Below are 23,790 nucleotides of genomic sequence, written 5' to 3'. Positions count from 1 at the left end.
TGCACATCTGCCTGAAAGTGTCTGGCAGGGATCAAGGTGGAAGTGGGTTGGGCTCACACATAGATGGAAATGAGTTTGGCTGTGTGACTGAGGGTATTTTTCAGGGGGCAGGGGGTATGAGTCCTGTGAGTTTCAGGTGCTTCCTAAGTCTTGTAAGTTTTATTTACTTCCTAGAAAATTAAAAATATTTTTATTTTGTATGTATGAGTGTTTTCCCTACATGTATACATATGTTATGCATGTCTGGTGCTCAGGGAGGTCAGAAGAGTGCATTATATCCCCTGGAACTGGAGTTATGATTGACTATAAGCCACAAGATGTGTAAATTTGGGGAAATGAACTTAGATTCTCTGCAAGGGCAACAAGTGCTCTAAGTTACTGAGCCTTCTCTACAGCCTCCAATTTCCTGAGCTTTATAAGCCCTCTCTTTCCATGAGTATCTTAGTTAGGGTTTTACTGCTGTTAACAGACACCATGACCAGGACAACATTTAATTGGGGCTGGCTTACAGGTTCAGAGGTTCAGTCCATTATCATCAAGGCGGGAACATGGCAGCATCCAGGCAGGAATGGTGCAGGAGGAGCTGAGGGTTCTACATCTTCATTTGAAGACTGCTAGCAGAATATTCACTTCCCGGTAGTTAGGATGAGGGTCTTAAATTCATGCCCACAGTGACACACCTACTCCAATAGGGCCACACCTCCAGATAGTGCCCCTCCCTGGGCCAAGCATATTCAAACTATGACAATGAGAGAATGTTTCCTAGTTGCTACAAATTACATGAATGAAAACTAGGGGCTGTCCCTGGAGCATACTCAGGACAGGGAACAGACTTGCTTTGGTCAGTTGCACTGTCTACCACCTATTCCTGACCAGGCAGGCTTTCTCTGTTTGCCCATTCCTGCCCAGCCAATGCCATGCTTTCATTTGGAGTTCATTTTCATTACTAGGCTTATCTCCTGAGAATCTTCCCTCACGGCATCATGTGCCCCCTTTCCCAGGAAGGGTCAGGCACCTCTCCAGGATCCCTGCCTCCACCGTCCTTTATGACTGCCCTAGACAATTGTGTGGTAGCTGCTAGGGACTTGTGTACCTCCCTGTGAGGCTACCACGAGGAGGAAAGTGCTGTCCACTCACAGCAGGATCCCAGGTTTCAATTTGAACACAACACTCAGGTCTACAGACTTCATTTTGGCTTTTTGTCCTCAGGTTGCCATGATGTCAGTTCTGGGTTGAGCATATGCTGTGTTTTATAAAAAGATAAGAAGAGAAGGAATATGTTTGTGGATGTGTAGTGAGGTATGGGGGAAGGGGATGCCCCTGGGCGCCCATGCTGAGGCATCCCTTCTCCATGAGGGACCAGCCACAGGATAGTATAGTATAGAATAGAGTTTATTCAGGGCATGGGGAGGGCAGCTGAGAGGGTAAAACAGACAAAGGGAGGGAGAGAGAGAGAGAGAGAGAGAGAGAGAGAGAGAGAGAGAGAGAGAGAGAGAGAACATGCAGAGGAGTAGAGAGTAGAGGCCTGCCATGAGCACATGGAGAGAGATCGGGAGGGGAATGGGGAGTGAGAGGGAGTGGAACAAGAGGACAGAGGGGGCAAGCAGCCCATTTTATAATGAGTCAGGCACACCTGGCTGTTGCCAGGTAATTGTGGGGCGGAGCCTAGACTAAATGCCAACAGCATATGCATAAACTGAAAACATTGGGCCTTGATATCCTTGGATCCACCTGCTCTTGGTAAGGTCAGTCTGTGCCCCAAGTAGCCATTTCCTGTGATAGACATCTGAGACCCAGACACCACAATAATGCACCCCATGCTTGAAAAGCCTGAGAATGACAGCTAGGGCATATGGGTAAAACCCCTCATCTTTTAATGGGATAGGGATAGGAAATTTTGGAAAAAAAATGTTCTTCCAGCTCTGTATTTGCGGTGACAGCTTCTTACCAACTAACACAGGCAAAAGGGCCATGAGCCCTTCTTTGTGTCTGACTTCTTTATTACATTGGTTACCATGGGTATTTATTTCACTAATGTACCCATGCCTGGAAATATCACAGTGACTCAGCGTGGGCCCGCTTTCCAAAGGCCTGAATTACAGACCTCCCTCTGCCTGTTTCTGTAGGTTTTGCTACAGACGAATACTAGATGCTCCAAGACACAAACGGGCCCTGTTGCTGTAGGGTATCGGGAAATGGGGGTCCTTCAGCAGAGGACAGGGAAGCATGCACAATCACCCATCTCAGAGTATAAGTTGTAGTTGTGAGACTTCACAAGCCCCAGGCTGCTGGGTTACAGCTATCTTTCATTTTTTGCTGGTGCATGGTGTGGAGGGCTTTGCAGCGAAGCAAGGAAGTTGAATGGTGTTGCCGTTCCGGCATTGGAGACCAGCGGAGAACTTTTGGTGCTGTCTGACTTGTTCACTTCATAAAACACTTCTGGGCCCTAGAGCTTGCTTCACACCCATGCCAGTGTCCTTGAGGGCAAGGCACCATCACCATATCTTGGTCTGAAACTCTGGGCTGCCACAATATATCATGAGATACCCAAAGCTTAATGACTTTGTCCTTCCTTCTGGTGAGGAGATTCACTTGAAGACCTCAGATGCCCCAGCCGGGAGGCTGGCAGTGGGCACTCTGAAATGCAGCCGGTGTCCTGTGACTGTTCAATAAAGGGTCGATTTGCTCCTTCCCATTTACTGGCATCAGATGGGGAAAAACATGATAGATTTGAAAAATGAGCCATTTAAGAAGCTTAAAATCGTCTATCTACATTGGACAGAAATAACTCTTTGAAACTCCTCGCTCCTGAATTATATGCTGAGTGCAGTACCTGCTTCATTTAACGCAGACGAAAGCAATAAAGGGAACAGAGGGACAGAAAGATAGAAACAGGCAAGGGAGAGTCAAGTCAGTTTCCTTTTGGGATGAGGGACACGGGTCTGCTCATGCTTAAACCCAAGCACGTACGGGCAACCCTGAGAGGACTCCGGGTTTGATAATGACAGAGCTCATCGATGTGAGAGGGAAACATGCGTGGTGGGGTAGGGGAGGAGCTGTAGAGGAGAGAATGAGAATGAGCTTGATAAAAATATATGTGTGTTATTAAACAATAAGGAGGGGAAAAAAGGCAAATCTAGTCATTCCAATGACACCATTAAACAGGAATATGTTAAACAACCCTATCAAAAGATGGATGTTTTCAGAACGGCTAAAGAATATGGATCCAGCTGTATGCTATCTTAACCCACCTGGCCTACTGTAACAAAATACCTTAGGTTGGGAGTTTGTAAACAGAAGAAATGCCTTTCACACATACTGGAGGTGTTAGTCTAACTCAGGACACCTACATATTCAATGAAGTTCTGCTTCTGTTGAGTCCTCCCATGTCAGGAAGGGCTGCCTAGGCCTTGGGTCTAACCCCATTCAATGGCTGCAGAGCTTCACCCATCACCTCCCTGCCCCACCGCAGGCCGTCACATTTGTTAGGTTTTAGCAGGTGCGTATCTGACTTACATCCGGGAACGTTAAGTCCTTGGACCACAGCACTGCCCTGTGAGACACGTTTTAGATCCGGACGTATAAACGGATGCTGAAAGGTGGGGATAGAAACCCAGAGCAAACGAGTAACTGTGCGGATAACAAACAGAATAGACTTTTTTTTTTTTTTTTTTTTTGGTTCTTTTTTTTCGGAGCTGGGGACCGAACCCAGGGCCTTGCGCTTCCTAGGCAAGCGCTCTACCACTGAGCTAAATCCCCAGCCCTCAGAATAGACTTTAAAAATAAAATAATCGGGGCTGGGGATTTAGCTCAGTGGTAGAGCGCTTGCCTAGGAAGCGCAAGGCCCTGGGTTCGGTCCCCAGCTCCGAAAAAAAGAACCACAAAAAAAAAAAAATAATCATTAGAGACGAGGAACAACATTTTATAAGTATAAAAAAGGATCGATTCCACAGGACTAGTTAACAACTGTAAGCGTGCTCTCAGTTAACAGCGTAGCACCAAAATCCGTGTGCAGAACCCCTAAAGTGGAGGAGGTGTCCAACAATGACAGTCACATACTTCATTTCCCTGCACACTTTGTGGTGCTGCGATTGAGACCCAGGCCCTCAAACACACGAGGCGGTGCTCTGCTGCGGAAGTCCACCCTCCACTCCATATCCTACTCCTTTTTAAATTATCTGATTTTTGGGCATTTTGTTTTATTCTTTGAGAATTTCACATATGAATACCATGTATTTTTGTCCTATGCATTCCCCGTTCCCGTTCCAGCTCCTCCTGGACCTTCTTCCCCCTGCCCTGACCCCCTACTACCCAACATCGTCCCTACCCGCTTTGTGCTTTCTTCTCTGGTAACTCACAGTTAGTGCTGCCTGTATGCATGGACATGGGAGTGGGGCCATCCACTGGAGCATGGCAACCTACCAGGGGCCACGTCCCTGAAGGGAAAAAAAAAGACTCTTCCCTTCCCCAGCAGCCATTGGCTACCAATAGCTCTTCAGCTGGGGGCGGGGCCTCAGGAGCCCCGCCCCATCTGTGCTGATTGTTGACTGGCTCAATCTGTGCAGGCAATCTCAGCTGCCGTGAGTTCCTGACCGCATTGGTCCCATCATGCCCAGAAGATGGCATAGGTCTCTTATTCTCCAGTACCGTTTTTTACCATGTTCCCTGAGGTAGACGTACTATAGATGTCACATATTCTCAGCACTCTAACTGGCCTTGAGTCCTTCATTAACTCCAATTGTGAAAACAAGGTTCTCTGATGAAGGCCAAGAGAAGTACTGTTAATGGACAGAAAGAATGGACAGAAGCTTTCAAGGAGCAACACTGTAAAACCACTCGCTGTAACAGGCACTAGCAGAGGTCAGTAGAGGGCGCACAGTTCTTCCTGGGCGACGTCCAAGGTCCCCGCTTTTCCTTTCTTTCATCTGCTCACAGTCCTTCTTACCCCCTCCCCAGCCTTCTGTGGCAAGTTTCCCAGCTTGTTCCCTGTCCCTTCTCGACTGTCACTCTTTACCTTCCTGCCCTGCCTGCTGATCTTGTCCATGACCAATCCGAGGACATTCATTTTTGCCCCCAACGCTTATACCCCGACACCTGCCACTGTCCAGCCTTCCTTGGGACTCAGGATCCTCCCCAGCCCACTTCACCTTCCCTTCCGTGGCCCCTTCTCAGGCTCCATTCACCCTAGTGGATGCTTGGCTCTGTATGCCTCTCCATCACAGTTGCGACTGCCCTGGGGGCGGGGCCTGCACCTGCTGCTGCTGCTGCTGCTGCTGCTGCTGCGCCCTCTTACTGCACAAAAGGATCGGAAAGTGGCCTCCTGTATGAGGTAATGCAGTGTTTGTTTGTAGTCTAGACATACGGTCAGTGAAGCATTAGTGGGAGCATTGACCCCAGCTGGGGTAAGGGTATGGATCATAGGCTGGAAGGAACCCCTCTAAAGAGCTTGTACAGTGAGAAGAGAAAGGTTAGCGGTGGCAACCGTAGCTCCAGGAAGCGTTTCATGACTTCATATCCTCTGGTCCCCTGCCTTTGAGCAGCCTGCCTCTTTAGTCCTTTTGGGGCTTCCGATAGGCCGTCCAACAGGAGAAGTAGAGAGCAGGGGTGTTTTATGGTTCTGTTTTTTTCCTGAAGGGCTTGACAGGTTCCTCTGCATGTAGGAATTTCTGTCTTCCCCTGCCATTCTGAGGGTGGCCTGAGGACCTCGGCTGTGTGCCCGGTGCAGAGTGCAGGGTGCACATAGGCACTGGCTTCAAACTGCTGCTCTAGGGTCAGTGTACTTGGCTTCCGGTATCTTCTTGCAGAAGGAAGAAGTCCTGGCTCTTTAACTGTGCTCTCCCTGCATGGGACGATGGGTGTGGATGCACATCTAGGAAAGGAGGAATGACTGAAGGAGGGATGAAAAACTGTGGGCCAGAGTCTTGGATGGAGGTGCCAGAGGACCTGGATTTGGCTTCGCCACAGCCTTTTGGTGATGTTTTGCGGTCTGTTTGCTGAATGGCTGATTTCCACCCATTAAGTAGAGACAGTGGTCCCGGAGCAGTGTGATACCTGTATCCCTCTCTGGCCTGTGCCCTCATCCTCAGAATAAAGTGTTTAAAAATGATTTTTAAGCCAACTATTTTAAGAAATGTGTTTATGTATGGTGTGTGTACGTGTGGTGCCATTTGCATGTCTGTGCCCGAGTGGAGCCATCAGAGGACATTGGCTGTCTTGCTCTATGACTCTCTACCTTGTCCCTTTGAGACAAGGTCTGTCACTGAACCTGGAGCTGCTCCAGCAAGCTTCAGCGATCCTCCCGTCTCAGTCTCCATCACAGTACTGGGGTTACAGGTACACAAGGCCACACCTTTATCTTTATGAGATAAAGCTTTGGAGACTTGAACTTAGGTCTTCACGCTTGTGCGGCAAGGGCTGTTACGCATTGAGCCATCTCTCCAGCCCCCAAACCCCACATTAAAAAAAAACAAAACAAGGGGTTGGGGATTTAGCTCAGTGGTAGAGCACTTGCCTAGCAAGCGCAAGGCCCTGGGTTCAGTCCCCAGCTCCGAAAAAAAGAAAAAAAAAAAAAACAACAACAAAAAACCAACGCAGCTGAACCATCTTGTTCTTCTAAACAAAACAGGGGAGTGGTGTCAAGTTCAGTTCTTTATCTCTGCCAATACCGGTTTTCTTTTGAAGACTATTTTACTTTGATGAATTTAACATTTGGAAAAGAAGTCTGGGAGACTGTGCTTGTCGGAGCAGCCTGTGGCACGCTGATTGACAGCAGGCTTGGCTGTTGCCATGGAAACATCCTGTGTAGTGACAACGTGCCCAGTGTTCCTGCAACTGGCAGCGTCCACAAGCTCTGCAGGCTCAGAGCTCTTCCCAGGAGAGGATGGGATGGCTGTACCCAAGACAGGATGACGATAAGCAAGCACTCACTGGGCAGCCTAGATGAGACAAAACCAGACTGGGCCTGTCAGACTCACTCTCCCAGCCTCCAGCATCTTCAAGACATCCCCGAGACTTCATGCATCTGGGTTTGAAAAAACAGGCTCTGTGTCTCAGTATCTCGAGGGCTGAATATCTTGCTCCACTTTGGACATGGCCCCTTGGTCTGGCATTTGTGTCTGTGGGCTGTCATTGATGTGTCAGCATCATTCTTAGCTCTTCTGTCCCAAACCTCTAAGCATCAAGGTCGGGAGCCTCCAGGACCACTGTTGGCTGAGGAGGCCAGGAGCTATGTTCCTCAAGGTATTGGAATCACATCAGGGTCCCATGTTTCCTGGAATATTTGAGGATCTCCACTTCTCCGTTGGAGCAGCTCTGGATTTCTAGGAAACATTTGGGAGGTTGAATGAATGAATGGAGACGGCGTAACACATTCTTGGAACTCACACTAGCTGAAAGAGCTCCTACAATAGATGTGAAACGCAGACTCCTGTCACTACCCGTGTGGCCTCTTGAAGGGCCACATGCCCCCTGCTTGAGTTGGTGGGCATCAGTCATTATCAGTCGGGCCAGTCTTAACAAATTCCAGAGGCTGAGAACCCCAGCAGAGATTGCTTCTCACTGTGTCACAGGCGGTGTAGTCAGAGGTCAGGGTCTGGTCTCCTCTGGTGTGGTGAGGTCCTCTTGCTGGGTTGCAGGTCTCATTGTTCTCCTGTGCTCTGCTATGGTGGTGACAGGAAGAAGCAAGCTCTCTCTTTTGTCCTGACACAACTTTTCTAATGGGAAGGCCCTGCCTCGTCATACCATATGACTGACCCTGCTAGGGGCATAGTATATGAACCTTGGGGAACCCAGCCGTTCTCCACTAGGGAGTTTCCTGCCACCTCTAACCTCACCAGGCCCCACCTTTGTCCTGTCTGCTGCTGTGCCCTTCCCCTGCCACACCCTTCCTGGTACCTCCGACCTGGCCCAGGCCCCTCTCCTCAGATATTTCTCTCATCTTCTGTGTCTCTCTTGCCCCTTGTAGCTCTTTTCTTCCACGTTTCTTCCATGTTCTATATACATGGAGGAGCTGTGCTTTCATGTCCGAGATTCCAGTGGTCAGCACCTGGCTCGGGGTGGAGCAGACACAGGGATGCTTCTGGGTCAGTTGAATAAGTGAATGAGACTTGGGGTCCCCGCTGCCCTGCCTGCCTAGGTGCCTCTTAACTTCCCTTAGGCTCCTGTACCTGTCTCTGTAAATTCTTATTTACCACAGCCAAGGCCCACTGCAATTGCCCCTCCATCACAGGGGTCCCTATGGCTCCTGTGGCTAAGCATTACCTGGCCTTGAGTTGGTGTTTTCTCAACTCAGTTGGGAACTCCTTGACTGTATGTGTATTGAGGGCGGGGGGGGGGGGGGGTTTGCATCAGGGTACCTACCCACTCTAGGGTTGGGACTGTGAGGGGTCTGCAGGTGACCTCAGGCTATCTCTTTCACTTCTTGTGAGCTGCTACAAAGCTGGTGAATAAACACCCCACCCCCTACACAGAGGGCTGAGCACCCCACTCTCTGAGTTTCAAGTCCCTCCCTTCCCATCTCACCCTCAACCACACTTCCTGGAGCTTCTGGAGAGAAACCATGGCACCTGTGAACTCTGATTCCCCTCCCTCTGGGTCCCCAGCATGCCTCTTAGACAATCTGTGCACATAACAGGTGCACTTTGAGGAGAGTGCTCTATGCATGTCAAGCCACAGGATATGGAAACCACAGAAAGAAGTTAGTCTTTTCTTGGGCCTCAACAGCAGTTCCTACCCATTCTCAAGGGTGGCCCTCACCCACGAGTCCTCACTTCAGCGGAGTTGGTACAAAAACAACAGGAGGCCTCAGCACTCTGGGGGAGACTACAAAAACAACAGGAGGCCTCAGCACTCTGGGGGAGACCTTTTAAGGGTCCTGTCTCATTAATAGGGGATTCTTGGGTGCTGTAGGCAGTCTGCCCAGAGGAAGGCTTTGCATTCTGGTGGGGATATTAGCAAATTCTTACAGTCCCTCGGAGGCTGAATTCTTTTGTAAAATAAGGGAAATAATGCGTCTTTCTCCAAGAAGTTCAGAGCACTAAAATAATGTGTCAGTTACTCCCGAGGTTTTATACCATCTCAGAAGGGGTGGCCACCCACTGCGTGACATGCAGGATGGCTGGGGCTCTTCTGGGACTTTAGGCTCTTTGTTTTATACATGGAGTTAGTTTGACCTTTTCTCTGTTGGACCTGACTGCAACCTTCTGGTTCTAGCCTCAGGGCCTAGCATAATAAATGGCCCCTAGAAGCCACACCCCTGAACAGGGTTGGACAAAAGACAGTCGAGCCATACCCTGTGGCTGTACCACTTGCTAAATACATTGTCTGAGGAATTTACCGGTCCTGCAAGGTTACTAGCAGGTGGTTATTTCTTTGATCTTTTTATTTTTTTTTCTAATCGTGGATGTGTGTTCACAGGTGTGTTCACATGTTGCGTGTTCACATACATGTGCATGTGTATATATGTCTATGTACCCGGGGAGCTCCTCAGGATGGCATCCTTGATCATTCTCCACCTTACATATTGACAAAAGGTCTCTTACTGAACCTGGAGTTCATGCCAGCTTTTCTGAGTAGCCAGCTTGCTCTGGCCCCCACCCCACCTTGTCTCTGTCTCTCATGCTGGGGTTGCAGGAGGGTCTTCATGCCTACTCCTTTTATGTGGGTTCTCGAGAACTGAACTGAACGTCAGGCCTTATCAGTAAGCTCTGTGTCAACTGAGCCGTCGGGAGAGCATCTTGGTGTGGGTAGAGCTATGCCGCCAGCTTCCAAGCAGCAATTGTCTAGAAGCTTTACAACAGTTTCTGGCACTCGGCAGGAGCTGCAGGAGCAGTGGCTGTTATCAGCTGGCACATATTTCTTCATTCGTACTGGATTTTGTCTAAAGAGAGGAGGATACAGATTCTGGCACTTATTTATTCTCAGAGAATATATATCACCCATTTCTACCTCTGTCTCTCCTTTGGGTGTGCAGGAAGGAGCCCGGTTGCTCCTCTCAGTGTGTTCTTGGCGTCTTCCCTGAGCATGCCTGCGTTGTGCTGCTCTGAAGAGTAGGGAACGAAACGGGCAGCTCTTTCTGCAGCTGGAAAGTGCCTGTGGTTTCCTTCCTGCCTTAAAGCTTTCTGTCTGCAGCAAGTGCCTCAAGTTTCCTTAGCTGTCCAGTGCTGAGGATACTGTTGCTTGTTCCACCAGTGGGCTGGGCTGAGGCATGTTTGCCCACTCACCTGGCACCGGCCTGTTTTAGTGCTGCTCCTGAGCCTGGACGCAGCAGTGATGCTGAGAAGTGGTTGGGTATGGGGAGTGAGAGTTCAGTTTTTTTGATGTGCACATGCGCGCTTCTGCTGCTCCCTCCAGTCTTTAGTACCTATTGGGGTCTCGGGAAGGTGGAAGAAGCAGACCATGGTGGATGGGCCTGGTCTCCTGCTGGGGTTCAGTCTTCCTGTTTCCTTGCACCCACCTGCTGCTGTGCTGTGGTATTTACTGAGTGCTCCCTGGGGCAAGTACTGTAGCTTCCTTCCTCAGTCTCTCAACCATGTGCCCAGAGGAAGCAAGATCCTGGAATGTGCCAGTCACTGAAAGGTGAGAGCTAATGAGTCTGGGCTGCCTTGCTTCTCTCTCTACAGTCCAAAGCTTTCAGGCTGATCTGAGGAAGGTGGCTGGGAGACCAGGGCATGCCCAGGGAAGAGAAGAGAAGATTCCATTTCTTGACAAAGGGTAAAAAGGTTTGAGGAGCACCTTTTAGAACAGCCTGGCTGGTTCTATTGTTTCCTGAGAACATGCTGTGCTGGGGTGAACTTGCCTTTCTTACCAGGGCTTCCTGGCTGTTGGTTATTGTGTGCTTTGGGGCAGAGTCTCTGTCCTGGAGAGAGAATTGAATTGATAACTGGTTTCAGTTGCCCCAGCCTAGTCCTGATGAAACTGCCCTTGTAACTATGATAGGAAATGCCACTTTTCTGAAGGTAAGGTTGCCAGATGTTCTAATGAGGGGGGGGGGGTGCAGACAGAGACAGACAGAGACAGACAGAGACAGACAGAGACAGAGGCTGACAGGGATAGACAGAGCTAATACTACAGAGACAGAGACACTACAAAACATTAAGGATGGGCTTTTTAACGTTCATTCATTCATTCATTCATTCATTCATTCATTCAGTGTGGGTATGTGCCAAATGATTAGCCCCCAGGGATTTTTTTTCTTCTGGGGGGGCGGGGATAGAGAACAGGGAAAGGGGCGTGGCTCAGGGAGGGAGACTTGAGAGTAAAAGTCAGACCGGAAGTTAGGCTGTTTATACCGGAAGTAGAATTACTATGTTAGGGCTGTTAGAATTCATTGACTTTTTTTCTATTTAAAATTGCTTCTGAGGTTGAGTTGGCTTGGCAGGGTGTAGGAGGAAGATGGACTGCGAGGTACAGCGAGCAGGGCCCCAAGGCAGGTGGAGCCGGGCACCCTGGTGGCCCAGAGGACCTGGCCCTAATGTAGGTAGTGGCTTCCGACGCCACAGGCATTGCTGGTATGGGGATGAGTGTTCTTTGCTTCACCCTGTCCTGCGAGGGTGGCTTTGCTTAGGGGCTGAGACCTTCACCCATTCAACAGTGGCAGGACTCTGAGGTGACATCGTCAATAAAGGCCATAGGACAATAAGAGCTGGAGCTGGGACTTGACCCAAGGTCTGGAATTCTCGACTCCTTTTCCTTCAGTTTGCATCCATAGAAGCCCTAGGGTTTCAGGGCCTCCGGGTCCGTGTTGACAGTCACGGAGAGCTTTCTGGGGCAGCCATTGACTACCCAGGTATGAGTGAGATGTTGGTAAAACAGCACAGGGGTGAGGGTGGGAGGGTGTTCACATCCTGCTACCGTGTGTATTTAGGAGTTAGATACACTCCTATTGCCTTGATGTCCATCTATGTGGTGAGGAGTGGACCAGATGGCCGGTCTGTCTGTCTTTCTTTCTTTCTTTCTTTCTTTCTTTCTTTCTTTCTTTCTTTCTTTCTTTCTTTCTTCCTTCCTTCCTTCCTTCCTTCCTTCCTTCCTTCCTTTTCTTTCTTTTTAAAAAATATTTATTTTATTAATATGAATACATTGTAGCTGTCTTCAGACACACCAGAAGATGGCATCAGATCCCATTACAGATGGTTGTGAGCCACCATGTGGTTGGTGGGATTTGAATTCAGGACCTTTGGAAGAACAGCTAGTGCTCTTAACACTGAGCCATCTCTCCAGGTCCCAGATGACCTTTCTTAAAGTCCCAACCCTGGGACCTGCTAATTTGTTTCAGTGCTTCCTAAATACTTTTCTGCTTGGTAGCCTTGATTGATATCTGTCTGTAGTTTCTTTCCCACCCAAAGTTCCTGTGTGGTTTCCCAGTGCTGACAGTGAGTGCTCCTCAGGCAAGGCCGATCTTCATGACAACAGGCCTGTGTTTCACTGGTTATTTTACAATAGGGACCATTTCTTTCTGGCCTCAGTAGCCATTTTTACTGTGCCCAGGCTCGCCCACTGGGGACACCAGGAAAAGATCCCTGCTTTTTGGGTGACATGTGCTTACATGCTGGGTTCATGGATCCTTCAGGGGTCACCTCATTACCAAGAGCCTCAGTTTCTCCTTTGTTGGAGCTGGTACAGTCTAGCTTTGCTGCCCCATGCTGAGTGATTCCAGGTGATGGGACACAACACTGCTTCCCCACTCTGAAGAGAAGTGGCCCATGGGAGGACACAGAGGCTGAGAACTAGATGAAGATGTTAACACAATAATAACGTTTTAGCAATTCTCTTTCATTTACTCGCTTCATGAATTCTCCGCTTCAGCTGTTTGTCTTGTCTTTCTAATTCATATCTGTGCCTTATCTCAGATAGCTTCTTTTTTTTTTTTCTTTTTTTCTTTTTTTCGGAGCTGGGGATCAAACCCAGGGCCTTGCTCTACCGCTAAGCTAAATCCCCAACCCCCTCAGATAGCTTCTTACCACACCAAAGACAGCCTTTTCTCTGTCCTCCATCCCGCCAGTGGCTTACCTCCAAGCTGACCTCCATGATGGCCCTGGAGGTATAGCTCTTTCCAGGCATACACCTGGGGTGGCTCTTGTGCTTGTGGTCAAGTTCAAACCTTGTAGTGATCTGTTGTCGCTCGGTGTCTGTTGACACTCTTGGGCACAGTGTACCTTGTATATCTCCGTGACTTTAGTGCCGGCCTGAAGCGGCAGCAGGAAGAGGAGTGCTCCTAAGACCCTGAGTGTAACTTGGACTCTCCAGAGGGCTGTAAGCTGAGATATGGGTGCTCTGACGTAGGCACAGCTGGGGAAACTATTCAAAGCTGGAGAGAAGAAGTACATGCAGCTTATTTTAAAAATAAACTCGTCGGTTCTCACAGTGTGCCGTAGGCAGTGAGTTGTGCCCTGGGTGTTGCTGGGAGAGGATCTTGGCTGCAGATCAGCTGTATTAGGATTGGCTATTACTGGAAAGATGCCCCATTGAAGTGTCCTTAGCTGGGAAGAGTCTCTTGTGATACTTCTTATTTTGGGGTGTGGTCTTATTTTTTGGGGGAGGTACATGTTTGGGAGGCTCCTCCCTTCAAGGATGCCTGCTGCCATTTTGTTAAGGCTTTCTAAAACCGACTTTGTGGTTAGCCTGCAGACTTTGTGACACATTACTGGGTGGGGGGGGGGGCACATCTGCTTCCCAGAGGGCAGTGGCCTTGAGAGATCCAGAGTTGAGGGTTGTGTGACTTGTTAGCCTTTTCACCTCAAGGCATTCCTGAAGCACCTGTTCCTTTAAATGGAGGAAGGTCCGTGCTGAGGGCAGCCTTCTGCAGGTGTGCCAGAGAGCCACACCCTGGTAGCTGGCCGCATGTGTGCTCAGGGAGGTGTGCTGGGGCAGTGTTCATCTGCCAGGGCACAGAGGAGACAGCTTGTCTGGGTGAGTTCTCAGCTGGGATCACCCCCCACCCCCCCCAATCCACCCACTCTGACCTCCCCACTCTGGTGCATGGTTCATCTTGGTGAACTTTGTGCCTGGGGCTCCTAATCACCTAGGCTTCCAGGCATTGTTGCACACATGTCAGCTAATTCTCAATGCTGGGATTGCAGACCTCGGGGGAATATCTGAAGGGAGGATGGATTCATTTTGGCCCCTGGTTTAAAAGGCCGCAGTCTGTCATGTCGGGGAAGTCATGGAGGTGCTGCCCCGTGCTAAGAGTGTGAAGTAACTGCTTACACTCGAGGGCCCTCAGGAAGCTGAGAGCTCTGGGAGGGAGGGCAGAGTTGTAACTCTCTGGCCCGTGCTCTAATGACCCACTTCCTCTGGCTAGGTCCCACTTCCTGAGATTTCACAACCTCCCAAAACAGCACCACCAGCTGGCAAACGTGTGCGTGTGCGAAGGTTCAGAGTGGTAGAATTAACCATAATATTGCAAAGAAGGGAAGCAACCCACGTCAACCTCAGCTCCCTCTGCTGTTTCTTGTTGATGCTTTCGGGGGCTCTGTGAAGAAGGCTCGCACTTAGAGAGGTGGCGCTCTTTTGTTGTTGTTGTTGAATACATACTTGAAAATTATTAGATCGTGTATTCAGGTACATGGTACTGTCTCCCATATAGACACTTTCATAGGAGTAGGTACTATGCGCTCAGCATGCCCTCCACTCTCCCCAGCCTTCTCTTCCCCCTCTTTCCAGTCTTCTTTGACTCTAGGCAGTTCCAGTTCTACTGTGATGTCCTGTATACTTCTGTGACTTCAGGTACATGCAAAGTCTATGGGCTACAAATGAGAAAGGTAGCTTGTCCTTCTGAGACTGGTTTAATTCTCTTAATGTGACCATGCCCATGTGCACCCATTTCTCTGCAAATGGCGTAACTTTGCTCTTTGTGGCTAAAAGAAATTCCACGTTTGTGTAGATAGACCACATTTGTGTTGGTGGACACTCGGGCTGTTGTAAAGTGCTACAGTGGACAGGAGTGTGCGAGAATCTCTGCGGCCTGCTGAGGGGTTTCTTTGAATAAATACCGGGAGTGGTGTGTGGATTATATGGCAAACATAGTTTGAGTTTTTTGAGGAACTGATTTCCACCATGGCTTGGACTAGTTTACGTTCCCACCAGCTGTGTGCAAGGATTTCCTTTTGTTCATACCCTTGACAATGTTGTTTTCTGAGTGTGTGCGTGCATGCGTGTGTATGGTGTGTGTGTGTGTGTGTGTGTGTGTGTGTGTGTGTGTGTGTGTGTATGTGTGTGTAGGACAGAGGAGAATATCTAGTGTCCTACTGTATCACTCACTGAACCTAGAGCTGGGAGCCAGCTAACCCTAGCTATCCTCCTGCCTCTACTCCCATAGCACTAAGGTTAAGGGGCATATGTGGCCATTCCCAGCTTTTTATATGGATGCTAGGATCCAGACTCTCAGGTCCCCTTCTCTATTGTGTGCATGTGTGCGTGTGTGTGTGCGTGTGTGTGTGTGTGTGTGTGCATATGTGTGTGTGTATGTGTGTGTGGTGTGTGCATGTGCATGTGTGCGTGTGTGTGTGCATGTGTATGTGGTTGTTTTCTTTCTTTCTTTTTTTCTTTTTTCTTTTTTTTCAGAGCTGGGGACCGAACCCAGGGCCTTGCACTTGCTAGGCAAGCGCTCTACCACTGAGCTAAATCCCCAACCCCTGTGGTTGTTTTCTTAACGACTGCCATTCTCACTGGGGTAGGAAGGAGTTTCACTGGAGTTTGGATGTGCGTTTCTTTGGTGTCTGGTGAGGGTGAACAGCTTTGTGTTGGTTTTGTATTTCTTTTCCAGCCCTTTGTACACCTTCCGAGAAGCATCTGCTCATTTGGTCAGCCTATTATTGATTGATTCGGCTGTTTAGTTTCTGTGTAGTTTGGAGTTCTTCGTATATTCTAGATCTCAGTCCTTTGTTAGATGTTTAGCTAGCAAAGATTTTTCTCCCGTTTTGTCATCTGTCCCCTACTTGACCGTTTCTTCTGAACTGAGTTGAAGCTTCTGAATTTCATGAGATCCCATTGGTTAGTTGTTGGCCTCATTTCCAGACATCTGGAATCCCATCCAGAAAGTCCTTACCTATGTCTAATCTTTTCTTAATAAAAAAATCTACTTGCCTGCAAGTGTCTGTGCCCCACTCCCGTGTTCCAGGAGACTAGAACAGGGTATTGGATCCCCTGGAGTTAAAGATGGTTGTTAGCCACCGTGGGGTTGCTTGACCCTGAGCCCATTTCCTTAGGGAGAGCGGTCAGTGCTCTTAACCACTGAGCCTTCTCTCCAGCCCCCTATGCTGAATCTTAAAGTATATTCTCTGATTTTTTTCCCTCTATCACTTTCAGCGTTTCAAGTTTCATAGTAAAGTCTCTGATCCATTTGGGGCTGATTTTTATACAAGATTAGAGATAGAGGTCTAGTGTAATTTTTCTGCAAGTGGATATCCAGTTTTCCCAGCACCATTAGTTGAAGATGCTGTCTCTCCTTCAGTTTGTATTTTTTTTGGCAGCTTTTCTAAAAGTCAGATGGCTCTAGCTGTGTGGGTTTGCGTATGGGCCTGCTATTCTTCTATAATTTCACATATACATCTATAAAATGTACTTGGAGTCTGTTCCTCCTTTATACTCTCATCCCCTTCTTCCTCTCACTGACCCTCCTCCTCCCCCTCCTCCCCCCTCCTCCCCCTTCCCCTCTCTCTCCTCCTCCAACACCCTTCTACTCCTCCTATTCCTCTCTCTCTCTCTCTCTCTCTCTCTCTCTCTCTCCATTTAATAAGGGTTGCCTGTAGGAGTGTGGGTGGTGGGTTATTTACTTAAGCAATAACAACTTGCCAGTGGCTATACCAAGGGGACTATGGCCGCCTTTCTCCCAGCAACCATTACCTGCCTCTGGCTCCTTAGGGAGGGGTGGGGCTGTGTGAGCATCTCCCAATCCATGCTGGAATGTCCGTAGCCAAGTCTTAGGCCTCAGGTAGCCACTAAGGCCCTGAGCTATGGGTTTAACAGTCATGTATCCAAAAGACAGTGTTTCCCGGTACTCCTTCCTGTCCTCTGCAGTATCTTACATAATTTATGCCCTGCTTTCTGCGGTATTCTCCAAGCCTTTGAGGGGGTGACACAGATGTCAGTTTAAGACTGAGCACCTGACAGTTATTCTCAGCACTTTGTGGGTCTTCTGTGCAATCCTATGATGTTCTGTCACTATGGCTCTGCTGATGACCTGAACTCAGGTGTACTGACCCCTAGCATCCTTGCACCTGCTCAAGATGGTGCCTTCCAGTAAACCTTCCAGTAAGGGTGCTTGCTCTGGGGCTTGTGTCAGTGGTTTGATCAGTTATGAGCTATGTGACTTTGGATAAGTACCTCTGTCTCTCTGAGCCTTCCTGGCCTCAGGAGTCCTTTGCAGAACAGGTGCCCTGCCTGTCAGTGTTGCTGCCCAGGTCTTGCTCACTTTAGCATATGAGGACAGTTTAAGAGGCCGTGTAATAGGGGCCATGTGAGGGGGTCCTTCTCCAGGCTGTGGAATTTGGTCCTATTGTTAGGTAGGCGAGCCAGGCCCAGAATGTGACTGTATCTGTCTTCTCATCCAGAGACAGTGTATCTGCCTAGGTCAGGGGGCACTGGGTCAGAACTCAGTGTGGTTCCCAGTGGTCCAGGGGACAGGTAGCTGCCTGGATGCAATTGTGGGAAGAAATAGGAGGGGAATAGTGGAACAGGGTGACAAAAAACACTGCAGCCATCTGACTGGGTGTCAAGGTCTATTGAAGGCCCTTTGGGCCCAGAAAGAGAGACAGAAGGGTGAGTAGGAAGGTCTCTTTTAGTAGTGTCTTGAGGTGAACTGGAAGCACATTTATTTTATTGGGTGTTTGTGCATGTGTGCATGAGAATGTGTGTGTGCATGTGTGTGTGTGTGTGCATGTGTGTGTGTGCATGAGAGTGTATGTGTGCATGTATGTGTGTGCATCTGTGTGTGTGCATGAGAGTGTATGTGTGCATGTATGTGTGTGTGTGCATGAGAATGTATGTGTGCATATGTGTGTGTGTGTGTGTGTGTGTGTGTGTGCAGGTTGTTGGGGGGCAATGAGTCTATGAAAGTGAGTGAGCACCAGTGCCACAGCACATATGTGGAAGTCAGAGGACATTTAGGACATCTCTATCTACAGTGGATCCCAGGAATCGAGCTCAGTTTATCAGGCTATGAGGCAAGCGCTTTTACCTGGCACACCATCTTACTAGTCCTGAGAGTGTGCTTAGCTGTTCTCCAAGAGGGTGTGAGCAAGTTCTGATGCTTTGTAGATGTGGAAACCGAGACCTGTAGCACCAGGCTAACCTGGATTGTCCAGAGATGCACAGTCCAGTTCCTGGCTCTTATGCTGGGGCCTGCTCTGAGTCGCACTACCACATCCCAGGGATGGAGGACCTTCCTGCCTAAAGGCTCATGGCTTCTGATTCCTTGACCATGGAAGCTGACCTTAGCCAGGAGCTTGCTATCATCCTGTTCCTCAGTTATCGAAGACCACACTTCACCTGATAGTGCTGGCCATTCTCTGTGTGTCATTATATTCTGTGTGGCCATTTAGCTATTCTGGGGGAGTTTGTGGCTGGGGGTAGCACTGACAGACGGACTGTACCCTCTGTACAACTGCTCTGAGGCCTGGGTAGGACATTGTTGTGGCATCTGGTGGTGACAAGTGTATTTCTTGTCAATGGGGGAGTTTCTAGCTTTGGTAATTGTGCAGCTGCCCTTCGGTGTCTTCTGGGGGACCAATCTGACCAGGTACTGAAACCTCACGATTTTCCAAATGGGGCTGTGTTTGATGAAACCCACGTATATCATCCCCTGTGAGACTTTTAGTTGTCTCTCATTTTGCGTGACATTTGGCGACGTGGAAACTTCTGCAAAAGTCTTGCTCCGACTGTGTTTTGTTCAGTAAGTAAAAAAGAAAAGTTTATGTGTGTCAGTGCAGATGCAATTAAAAGTATTTCTCATCCATGGTTGGAACTCACAGATGTGGAGTGCACTGACACGGGGGGGATGACTGCTTTGTGATTTTATATCATCTTTGGTCTTAAGATCAAAGTCACAGTGTTCAGGATGGGAAGTCACATGTCTGTGACTTAAAAGAGATTCATAAAAATAGGCATTCTGCACAGAAATGCCTCTTCATAGGCGGGGAAAACAGCTGTGGACGAATGGGGGCAGGGCAGCTGGGGCCTCCAGATGTAGGATGGGAAGTTCATTTACTGTTCTAGAAAATTCTTTGTGGCTTTTGAAGTTTATCAGTGTCCTTGGGGTCAGAAATACCCTAGACCTACAGCTACTGCATTCCCTGATCCATCCCGTGGCCTCCCCTTCATGTCTCTAACACGTTTGAAGAGCTGTCATCCACAATCCTTTCTGGATGGTTCCCTGGGGACCAGCACTGGCATGAAGACAGGAGCTTCTGACTTTGTCTCCCTCTGTAGGGATGGCATCATTTTTAGAATGTGTTAGACCTCTCCTTTCAGATTTTCATTTTCCTTGACATTTTCCTTCAGTGCGTTTGGTAACTCATGCATATGGAATATTTCACACAGGTCTGGGCAGGACTTACCTCACAGTAGTGATGGCAGCTCTAGTGACAGCGTAACAAGTGGCTTCAACCCACAGGGGAAAATGACATCATCCTGTGTCCTGAGGTCTTATTCCCAACACCCGCCACCCAGCACAATTTGCTAAGGGAGCCAGCCCCATGACAGCCAAAGATTCTGCCCAGAAAAGCAATTGCTGTCTACTGTCTGAAGGGTCAGAATTCTCTTCTCTGGTCCACAGGACTGAAAGGATGTGCAGATAGCATGTTGGAGAGAGTAAAGGGCCTTGGAGGTCATTCTTTGCCTTGGAGCCTGTGGCCTGTACCTTGCTCAGGTGGTTCTCTGGGAATTGCTCAAACCCTGCCCTGACAGCTGCATGAACTCTGACCCCACATCTTCCAGCCCATGGTCTCAGGAAAGATACCCCATCCTCATGTCTTTATCCTGGCTCTGTGAAGTAACCTGAGCTACTGGCCAAGAAACTCAAACCTCTCTAAGCCCCAGGGTTGTGAGCAGCGACCATTGCTCATGAGTTAGCCAGCCATATTCTGCTCTGCTGTTTTTACAATTATTAAAACATGTATTTTATTATTACTGTGTGTTTAAGGGCTGAATGTATATGAGATATATATATATATATAAACATATACATATATGGTATGTATATATGATATTGTGTGTGTATATACATATACGCACACGTACTTAAATTTAAACAGAGGAATTTACCAAAGTAGTATTTGTTGCTTGTGACTGTTCAAATAGAGGAAAGAATACATTAAATGAACAGGCCGCCTTCCCTTTGTCTCTAGACCCATCTCTGGGAGGAGCCAGTGCTGGGTGGGACTTGAGGGACATGGGCAGGTTCATCTCAAAGGATGTGGGGGCTAGGTTTCTCCTTTCTGTCATTTGTCTTCGTGACCCTGGCAAACCTTCCAGGAGACTAGGTGAAAATTTGCCTCTTCTAGGGAGTCCAGAACCTGAACCCCATGCAGTCATCGGGAGTCCCCTTACCTGCTGGCTCTCAAGTGCCAGGAGCGGCAGCTGTCCTCAGTGCCTCCCTCTATACTGTGTATCTAGGAGGAGCTGAGGATAGGCAGTGGGGTGGAGCTGGGCTGGGTGGGATGGGCTGGGGTGGGGGAGAGGGCAAGTGAAGGGTTTGGGAGGTGACCTGGGTGAGATGGCCACTGGAGCAGAGCCTCCCAGGAGGGTGTCTTTCTCCTCACGTACCTCTTCTAGCCCTCAGCCCCAGGGACAGAGGGAGCGGGAAGTCACTTTGGGGATGCCCTGACATTAATGATTTGTGTGGGCTGGGCAGGCAGGATGCTATTGATGCACTGAGGCCATGGCTGGATTTCTCTCCTCCCTAGAGTTCAGAACAGTGACCTCTGACATGATGGAAAAGTGCCCGTGCCACGGCTGGAGCAGCTTGGGTTTAGCTATGTGCATAGGAGCTCCAGGATGGCCAAGCTCCCTAAAGGCTCTCTGATGTGTTCTAGATGGTTAGAAGAGGTATGTGAGGAGAAAGCCGTCCTCCTGGGAGACTGCCTCAGTGGCCATCTCACCCAGCACCTGGTCCGTGTTCTTTCTTGATCCATCCTTCCTCATGGGGGATGTTGTTTTCTTCAGCTGGGGTATATTAGTTATGTGCAGATCATTAGTTCAGTGCCAAGAGAAAGGTCACTGTCCCTAGAGGAGAAGGAAAGGTGGTCAGCATGGGCAGCTCGGGGCTGGCTTTCCAGCCAGTAGATTCAACAATGGTCTTGCCTCTGAACAACTTTCCAAAATGTCTCCCACCCCACCACCCGTGGTGAGAGTAGGTGGCATGGAGCCCTCTAGCCTTGGGGCTGCAGACAGCAGAGACACAGCAGTGTTTCTGAGGGCTTGCCTTTGAGACACAGGGTCTGGGACTTGTGGTGATATATGTGTGCATGTGTTTGTGTATGAGTCTTGTTCCAGGGAGCAGTGGTTGTGGTCCTGGAAGCCTGCAGACAGCAGTGCAACATCCGTTTTTCTGTTGTTGCTTATAAATGACAAATCCCAGTGCTATCCAGCTATTGATGGTCTGCACAGCTTTGTAAGAACATTCTGGATAAGCATCCTGACTTAATGGAGGCGCAGACAGAATCATGCAGTGACTTTGTAAACTCAGAGCTTGTGACACAGCCACAAGCTGAGCTCTCTCTCGTCCTGGGGATGCAGTTGTGGGGTGAGAGAAGTCTGAATCTGCCCTCAGGCCTGCTGGTTGGGTGAATGAGCACAATCTGCATGTGAGGACTTTGCCCTTGTGCTCCAGGACTCCTGACAGGGTAGGAATGGCTGTGTCCTAGCAGGCTCTGCAGAAAGAAGCTTACCATCCTCCTGCTTCCACCACCTACATGCTGGGATGACCTAAATGGTGGTGGATTTCTAAGAATGTACTCTTTTGTGTATGTATGTGGAGGGGGCGGTACATCTATGAAGACACACGAGTAGAGGTCAGAGAACAACTTTGTGGAGTCAGTTTTCTCCTTTCACCTTTACATGGGTTCCAGGGATGAAACTTACCTCTCCAGGCTTGCATGGCAAACAGCTTTACCTTCTGAGCCTAGTGTGACACCCACCCATGGTGGCACAGGTCTTGGTGAGATGCCCAGTCATGATCTCCCCTCTTGCCAGTGGTGGGTGCTTTGCAGTCAGAGGGACCTGAAAGGCAACCCCTTCTACACTGTCCTGTGGAGCAGTGTTAGTCCTGCTGGCGTAGTAAACCTCCCATGAGTTTGTTTTTTTTTTATCTAGGAAGTGGAAAAAGTAAAGGACAGTCGTGCACCACATGACGTACTCAGACATGATATACAGTTAGGGGAGAACATCATAGAGGGCTTCCATAGACCAGGCAGCTACAGCATCATCTGGAGGTGGGATCTCAGGGGACCACGGCATGTCACCTGTCATTGGTTAGATTTTCATTATTGACTACACAGTCATGTTTGCTACTGGGCAGCTGTTCGTTGGCAGGAAATGCCAGTTGGTGGTGGGCCTGTGGGTCTAAAGCTCAGCACAATCCTGGGTGGGCTTCCTGTGGTTGGAGCTTTGGAGGAGTAAGAGCTGGCCTTTCGCTTGCGTTAGAAGTACTCAGTCTGGGTAGTCTGTCCGGCCTTTCCATCGAGGCCTGGCAGCTGGTCTGCCCGGATGAGTTGCTTTGCTGCCTGCTTCTCCAGTTGTGGTTCTCAGCAGCCTCTGAGCACTGTCTCCCACTGTACCCCGAACCCCACTGCCTCTCTTTACACATCTGTCTCCTCTGCCCCCTCCCCAGGATGTGTGACTCTGAACCCGAGTCTGCAGATGGTTAGGGGACCATGTGCTTGGCCCGCTCCATGATGGTAAAGTTGTCCAGGACAGAAGCTCCACCTTGTTAAAAGTCACTTGAAAATAAATTGTGTGCACATGCACACACACACACACACACACACACACACACACACACACACACACACACGGTTCTATGATGCTGTAACGATTCCCACAAACTAGGCATCTTAAAACAGAACTACAGTCCCTCATGTTTCTAGAGACCAGAAGTTAAGGTCAGAGTCTGGGAGTGCTGCTCACTTAGAGGATTTGGGGAAGACCCTCTTTCTTCCTCCAGTGTCCAGTAGTGGTAGCAGCTCTTCTGGTTCCTCGGCTTGTGGGGGCCTCACTTCGCTTTCTGCTTTTGTGCCCAACTCTGGGTTTCTCCTTGGAAGGACAGCAATCACTCTAGATGTGAGCCCTAAACAGGTATGTCTTACCGGTGACACCCCAGTGACCTAGGTTCCAGACAAGGTCACATTCCAACTGGAAGGACATGAATTTTGGGGAAAATCCTGTTGAATCCAGTTCATATATGCGTCTATACAGTGAGACAGTGGCTTTTTTGAGTATTCTTCCAGGCTTGGTGTGGTCGGCCTCTTTGACTTTGACCTCAAAGACACTGAGAAAATGCTGAGTCCTGACCTCTTGACCCTCATACTTGTGTTTACCTCTCCCTCAGGATTAACCCAGTCTCTCTTGTGTTTCTTTGCCTTCGCTGGGAGCCTTGTACCTTCTGGGCATTTCCCTTTCCACAGCCCCTTCATTACTGTGGAAAGAGGGGTTCATTCTGACTCACAATTTGAGGGTACAGTCGACCCTGGCAAGGAAATGACAGAGGCAGGAGCATGAAGCAGCTGGTTGTAATGCTCCTGCAGTCAGGAAGCAGAAAGAGTATTTATGTTCAGCTTCCTTTTCCCTTCCCTTCACCTC

At 49.0% G+C, this 23,790-nt stretch overlaps 1 protein-coding gene across 32 annotated transcripts in view; it reads left to right on the top strand.

Moving 5' to 3' along the window:
* Positions 1 to 23,790, top strand: part of Jakmip1 (janus kinase and microtubule interacting protein 1) — a 120,594-nt gene that overhangs the window by 9,645 nt on the left and 87,159 nt on the right. For 7 of the 32 annotated variants that reach the window (XM_087583126.1, XM_087583130.1, XM_087583124.1 and 4 more), the window contains exon 1: positions 4,892 to 5,329. The gene's annotated coding sequence lies outside the window, so the exon portion shown is untranslated. 32 annotated transcript variants of the gene reach the window in all.

The sequence above is a fragment of the Rattus norvegicus genome, chromosome 14 (genome assembly GCF_021556685.1).
Source record: "Rattus norvegicus strain SHRSP/BbbUtx chromosome 14, alternate assembly SHRSP_T2T, whole genome shotgun sequence".
NCBI lineage: Eukaryota > Metazoa > Chordata > Mammalia > Rodentia > Muridae > Rattus > Rattus norvegicus.
The sequence above is the reverse complement of the archived record's forward strand: the minus strand, read 5'-3'. Positions and strand labels throughout refer to the sequence as shown.